This window comes from Mustelus asterias, chromosome 16 (assembly GCF_964213995.1).
Source record: "Mustelus asterias chromosome 16, sMusAst1.hap1.1, whole genome shotgun sequence".
NCBI classification, from domain to species: Eukaryota; Metazoa; Chordata; class Chondrichthyes; order Carcharhiniformes; family Triakidae; genus Mustelus; species Mustelus asterias.
In genome coordinates, this window is record NC_135816.1 from 37,656,584 (window position 1) to 37,664,037 (window position 7,454).

At 48.0% G+C, this 7,454-nt stretch overlaps 1 pseudogene across 1 annotated transcript; it reads right to left on the bottom strand.

Moving 5' to 3' along the window:
- Window positions 1-2,246: 2,246 nt before the first annotated feature.
- Window positions 2,247-3,376, bottom strand: LOC144505106 (heterogeneous nuclear ribonucleoproteins A2/B1 pseudogene; annotated as a pseudogene). The gene has a single exon (XR_013499770.1). The product of XR_013499770.1 is annotated as a heterogeneous nuclear ribonucleoproteins A2/B1 pseudogene (transcript).
- Window positions 3,377-7,454: the final 4,078 nt, after the last annotated feature.

The following is a 7,454-nucleotide window of genomic DNA, read 5'->3' on the forward strand; positions in this document are numbered from 1 at the left end:
CAGCATACCACTCAAATGAAATAGTAGAGAACTGGTCCAGACCAACTGGGTGATTGATCCATAATCTACAAACTAGGGAAAGCCCATGATCCAAGGTTAGAGTACAAAAATAAAACATCTCAGTAAGATAGTCAAGCATAATTTACTTTAAATTTAAAGCCAACTCAATAACTAGTTAGAAAACCATAATCCTAAATGAATATCCAAGTTGACCAAACCTGTCCTTTGGATGTTAGGCGCATCTTCCTAATCCACTGGTGTAGTTCACACTATTTGGTCAGACAGGGAGACTCCTCTCTTGCATCCCGCTCTTCACACTACTATTGGCAGGGGTAACCTTCAGGAATCTAGGCCCCACATTCTGGAATGCGCTCCTTAGAAACCATCTCTGACCAAGACTCTTCCTAATACTCTGTATCCATGTTCTTCCTTTATGGCCTTGATAGTTAAGTTAAAAGTGCTATATAAATGCAAGCAGTTGTTATCTTGGCCAACATTCCTCAATCAAAAAGCACAAATCATAATCATTTATGCAGACTTAAACCAAAATGGCTGCTGCACTGTACTTGAACTTAAATGAAGTAGGAACATGAGCATTTAGATGATAATACATTTCAAAGTTAATGAAATTTCCTCACATTTTCCCACAACTTAAAAGTTCATTCATGATTCCTTCATCTCTACAACTACATTTCTGCTTCAAAAATGTAAAACCTGCCTTGAACTTACATAAGACGGGACTTTGAACATATGGAACCAAGAAATTTATGTTCGGAGATTGCGACAAAAAAAAAGGTCTGCAATCTTCAAGGGACCAACTATGCATTTCCTAGACTGCCTTGCCCCTTTCCATTCCAGGGGCCAACTAATCTGTGGTTTATTCAAACACCATTACACTAATTCCATTCAGCTTTTTGAGGCTGGATATTCAAAATAATTTTGCTAAAACCACCATCAATTCATGCAGTGGAAAGTACAAGGGTCCAGGTTGCAGCAAGGCCCCTTGTTAATTCCAAACATGCATATTCTGTGGAAACAGTATTTCCATAATGGAATATTCTTCTTTGCACAATATTCTCAATTCTCAACTTCCACCCAGATCTTCATTTGCCTCCCAAGTTATGGACAAATGAACTGATGCAGATAGCTAAAGGGAGGGCGAGTTGAACAGAGTTTTGCAATGCGAACTAACATGGGGATGAGTTTTCCATGATTGGTTTGAGTGCTTTTGGCAAGGGGAAAAAGACAAACCCTTGTCTTCAACAGGTACATATGCAGAAAGTTGTGGATAAAAAGAGTCTCATTTGTTGCTTCTACTGATCTTTAAAGAATTACCCAACTTTATTTTCCAGCATAAAGTAACCTCTTAGTTGTCAGTAATCCCTTAATTTTTAGTAGGACAAAAATCAGATTTGCACTGATGGGGACCTAGACTGGAAAGGCAAACTTGATAGAAGGATAGGGCTACCATGTCAACAGAACATCTTTCTAGTTATTTGTGTCACATTTGAATGCTGTTTCAAGAAGTGCAAAATACTTCATGGACACAATGTCTCAGCACCACAAATTCAAAAAGATGGCAAAGTTGTACATCATGGCTGGAAGGGATTTGGGGGGGGGGGGGGGGGGGGGGTGGAGACAATTTGTCAGCCAGCATTCATGTGTATTGGAAGACAAGTATTTTCAGTTGCAGGAAAGGCAATTCAGCCAGGAGTAAATAGTGACCACAATTCAGAAATGACTAAGTAGCCCAACACAGGCATCAGATCTGGTATATTCCAAAGCTTGAATAGTGTCAGACCTTACAAGAGTATCTAGGACAAGACCTTGCTTAAAAATAAATCTCATCTACCTCTTTTTACTGAAAAAATATAGAGGGTCAGCAACTGGTAGTTGCTACAAATGAGAAAAAAGTCTCCATTATAAATCGCATGAAGTACATGAAACTGCAAATTGAGTGGCAGAACCAATTCACGTAGAAAATTTCCAAAAACTGGATTTAATTACTTTAGGTGGATAAGGAAGAGGGAATTTAAGATGATTGATGGATTAGTTTCCAAAAACCCCAAACACAAATCTTCATTAAAAAAAGGGAACGTGAAAACTGCAGTTGCTGAATGCACCTGGGAGCAGTTAGTTTTCACAATTTAGAGAAGGAAACAAAACTGCTACAGGCATCAATGGGTTAAAACTCTGCGTCTTCAGACAAGCTTCGCCCAGAAAGAGACACTATAGACAAAAGGAGATAAATTCAATGTAGTTTATTATGAAAAAAGTTAAAACAAAAAAAGTATGCAGTTTGCGTGGTACGCATTACTCGAGTACATTTTGTAGCTATGCAGACCCCCCTCTTTTTAAACCATCACCCCACCCCCAAAAGAACTAAAAGGCATAATCTCTGTTTCGGCTTCTATTACTAACACCATAATCTCCCCTGTAGGGTCCAAATTTATCCATACCACCCCCTCCTCTCATGGGGCCATAGTTGGACGGCTCAGGGGAATAGCTCCCAAAGTTATCATAGGCATCCTGGAAATTTCCACGATCGTATCCACCGCCTCCTCCTCCTCTATAGCTCCCAATTTGATCACCATAACTTCCGCCTGAGAAGGAACGATCGCGCCGAGGATACCCCCCATCACCATAACCACCATAGACATCTCCTCGGCTTCCTCTATCATTGTAGTAGCCGCCTCCACCGCCTTGGGCCCCATACCCAGCTGCATTTCCAAAATTGCCATTACTCCGGCCGTTTCTCTGGCTAAAGCTGCCAGCTCGGCCGCGAGGTCTAGTTCCGCTCTGCATCTCCTCCTTCGACAAACCTTTCTTGACTTCACACCGGTAGCCATTAATCATGTGGTACTTCTGTATAACCGCCTTATCAACAGAATCATGGTCATCGAAGTACACAAAGGCAAAGCCTCTTTTCTTGCCAGTCTCTCGGTCACAGATCACATCTACTTTCTCAATCATACCATAGTCTGAGAAGTAGCTCTGTAAATCATCCTCGCCAAGGTTCTCTTTTATACCGCCAACAAAGATCTTCTTTACCTTCATGTTGAAGCCGGGCTTGTTGGAGTCTTCCCGGGGCACAGCTCGTTTCAGATCCACCGTGCGGCCATCTAAGACATGAGGCCTAGCGGCCATTGCAGCATCCGCCTCGCTCGGCGAAGAGTATGTGACAAAGCCGAAGCCGCGGGGGCGCCGGGTGATGGTGTCCTGGACGACCACGCAGTCAGTCAGCTTCCCCCACTGCTCGAAATGGTTCCGCAGGTTGCCCTCCACCGTCTCGAAGCTGAGCCCGCCAACAAATAACTTACAGAGCTGTTCCCGCGCCATGTTGCAACGACTGCTTTCACTACACACTGCAGGAGACTGACGGCCTGCCTAATGAGCGCCTTATATAGCAGGGAGGGAGGGGGCGGGGCCTAGCCTCAGCCCCACCGCGCTGATTGGCCAGGGGCTGGCTGCTAGGTAACGCCAGCCCCATTCTGTACTGCAGTTCAGGAGCCTTGTCGCTTCCATTGTCCTCCAGAGAGATGGAGGGAGCAGTCCAGAGTGCAGCCCCCATGGAGGGAGCAGTCCAGAGTGCAGCCCCCATGGAGGGTGCAGTCCAGAGTGCAGCCCCCCAGGAGAGAGCAGCCCAGAGTGCAGCCCCCATGGAGGGAGCAGCCCAGAGTGTAGCCCGCATGCAGGGAGCAGCCCAGAGTGCAGCCTCCATGGAGGGAGCAGCCCCATGGAGGGAGCAGTCCAGAGTGCAGCCCCCCAGGAGAGAGCAGCCCAGAGTGCAGCCCCCATGGAGGGAGGGAGCAGCCCAGAGTGCAGCCCCCATGGAGGGAGGGAGCAGCCCCCATGGAGGGAGCAGCCCAGAGTGTAGCCCACATGCAGGGAGCAGCCCAGAGTGTAGCCCACATGCAGGGAGCAGCCCAGAGTGCAGCCTCCATGGAGGGAGCAGCCCAGAGTACAGCCCCCATGGAGGGAGCAGCCCAGAGTGCAGCCCCCATGGAGGGAGCAGCCCCATGGAGGGAGCAGTCCAGAGTGCAGCCCCCCAGGAGAGAGCAGCCCAGAGTGCAGCCCCCATGGAGGGAGGGAGCAGCCCAGAGTGCAGCCCCCCTGGAGGGAGGGAGCAGCCCAGAGTGCAGCCCCCCTGGAGGGAGGGAGCAGCCCAGAGTGCAGCCCCCATGGAGGGAGCAGCCCAGAGTGCAGCCCCCATGGAGGGAGCAGCCCCATGGGGCGGAGCAGCCCAGAGTGCAGAGAGATGGAGTGAGTGACCATCCCGGAGTGCAGAGAGATGGAGTGAGTGACCATCCCGGAGTGCAGAGAGATGGAGTGAGTGACCATCCCGGAGTGCAGAGAGATGGAGTGAGTGACCATCCCGGAGTGCAGAGAGATGGAGTGAGTGACCATCCCGGAGTGCAGAGAGATGGAGTGAGTGACCATCCCGGAGTGCAGAGAGATGGAGTGAGTGACCATCCCGGAGTGCAGAGAGATGGAGTGACCATCCCAGAGTGCAGAGAGATGGAGTGAGTGACCAGCCCGGAGTGCAGAGATGGAGTGAGTGACCATCCCGGAGTGCAGAGAGATTGAGTGAGTGACCATCCCGGAGTGCAGAGATGGAGTGAGTGACCATCCCGGAGTGCAGAGATGGAGTGAGTGACCATCCCGGAGTGCAGAGAGATTGAGTGAGTGACCATCCCGGAGTGCAGAGAGATTGAGTGAGTGACCATCCCGGAGTGCAGAGAGATTGAGTGAGTGACCATCCCGGAGTGCAGAGATGGAGTGAGTGACCATCCCGGAGTGCAGAGATGGAGTGAGTGACCATCCCGGAGTGCAGAGAGATTGAGTGAGTGACCATCCCGGAGTGCAGAGAGATTGAGTGAGTGACCAGCCCGGAGTGCAGAGATGGAGTGAGTGACCATCCCGGAGTGCAGAGAGATTGAGTGAGTGACCAGCCCGGAGTGCAGCCGCACATTCCACTCACTCCAACACACCGCTGTGTAACTATATCGGGCTGCGGTGTTTAAATTATTCTCTCAGGTCTGCACTGCCGTTGACCCTGTTTAATTTGAATTGTGTGCGTATGTTCTCTCTCTCGCTCTCCTCCATCTTTATTTGGGCGGCAAAAGGAAACCATCTTGTCTCCCTCCGGAAGCACCTCCCCTTCCCCAAACGGCCGGCAGGACGGACGTCGAGCGAGCGCCGGCTTGCCCCCGAATTTGGATCGCCCGCCGCCGGCCTAAAATGGTCGCTCGCCCGGCCCGCCGCTCCGACACGGTGGGCCCGGCATGCGCGCCGCCTCCCAACAGCGGCTGGCGCTGCTTCCTCAGGAGCAAGAAGGAAATGGCGGTGGAAAGGCCTGAGGCAAGCTGTCGCACAGGCAGTCATAGACATAGAAATTAGCTCATAGAAGGAGGCCATTCAGCCCTTTAAGTATGCACCGACTCCCTGCATTTTACCTAGCAACCCCGCCCTCAACCCATTCCCCCCCCCCCTCTCGGCAATCCCACATTTACCATGGCCAATCCCCCTACCCTCCACATCTTTGGACACTAAGGAGCAATTTAGCATGGCCAATCCACCTAACCTGCACATCTTTGGCCTGGGGGGTTGGGGGGGACAGGAGCACCTGGAGGAAACCCACACTGTGATGTGGAGTTGCCAGCGTTGGACTGGGGTAAGCACAGTAAGAAGTCTCACAACACCAGGTTAAAGTCCAACAGGTTTATGTGGTAGCACAAGCTTTCGGAGTCTCGTTATTCGGGTGAAGGAGCGAGACTCCGAAAGCTTATGCCACCAAATAAACCTGTTGGACTTTAACCTGGTGTTGTGTGACTTCTTACGAAACCCACACAGCAGATACACCCTAACAAGGAGTCAGCAACATACACCACTTGTTTTCATATTTTTGCTCTCCCCAGGTTTGAATCCCGCCTCAGCAGATGGTGAATTCAATATTTTAAAAATCTGGAATTTAGAATTTACTGATGACCATGAAACTATTGTCGGAAAAACCCATCTGGTTCGCTAATGCTCTTTACGGAAGGAAATCTGCCATTCTTACTTGGTCCGCCCTGTATGTGACTCCAGAGTCACAGCAATGTGCTTGACTTTCAACTGCTATCGGACAACTAGGGATGGGCAACAAATGCTGGCCAGCCAGCAACGCCCATGTCCCACGAATTAATAAAAAAAAGTCAAGATCAAATGTAATCTGCAAGTGAAACAGGATCAAATTACAGTCTGGGGGAATTTAGACTAGAACGCAACACAAATGTGATTCAGTTGTTACCTTGAAGTTCTTGATATTCTGTTCTTAGCTTCCATTGTTGCATTGAAACTTACAAAACTAAAAATGATCAATATAAAGCTGTGTGTATTTATAGCTGCCAACGATGATGGAGGAGGAATGTGTACTGACAAGTTCATAGAGTATGTGTTTGTATGAACCAGTGCATTTCACAAAGGAAGTCCATACTGTGACTTCAATGTGGATAAAAAATTTTCAGCGACGATTCACCAAGTTGATTCCTGGAGGAAAGGTTGAGCAGGCCAGGCCTATATAAATTGGAGTTTAGATGAATGAGGTGATCCTGTTGAAACATAACATACTGAGGGAGTTTGACAGGATATTTGCTGAGAAGATGATTCCCATGTGGGAGAATCTAGAACGAAGGGAACACAGTTTAAAAATAAAGGGTGTCCCATTTAAGATGGAGATAAGTATTTTTTTCTCCCAGAGAGGTCTTTGTAATTCCTTTCCATGGACAACAATGGACACTGGTCCATTAAATATATTCAAGCCTGAGTTAGGCAGATTTTTGATCAACCAAGGAGTTGAGGGTTATGGGGGACTGGCAGAAATGTGGAGTTAAGGCCACAGTCTTACTGAATGGCAAAGTATGCTCAATGGGCCAAATGGTCTACTTGAGCTCCTACTTCTTAACATTTCTTTCTCTTTCCAGAAGATCTAGTGTGCCAAAACCAGCAATCACAACAGAATTACAAGGACTGATTGCATTTTGCACCCACCAAATTGGACAAGCTATCTATGACCCCACCATAATTTCTAGGCGTAGCCTTGCTAAAATATCATGGATGAGATCTGATCAATAACTCACCCATTTTGGGGAGGGGGAATAGTGTGCTGCTGCAGGATTTAAAGGCTCATAAGAAATGAAATAAATATGCATAATCTAAGCGTCATTTTGGTACAGGAAAAGAGGTTTGAGATTGCAGAATTGCTGCTGATTGCACAATTAGGGCAGAAAACCACATTCTCTGAAGGGCCAGTGGAAGTACTATTACAAAAAAGTTGTGCTTAGATATTCTCTGATTCCAAGGGTGATAGGAGGGCAATAGTTGGTGCATTTAACACAATCATAGAATGATTACGTCACAAAAGGAGACTATTAGGCCCATCATGACTCTGTTGGCCCTCTGAAGAAGCATTTCAC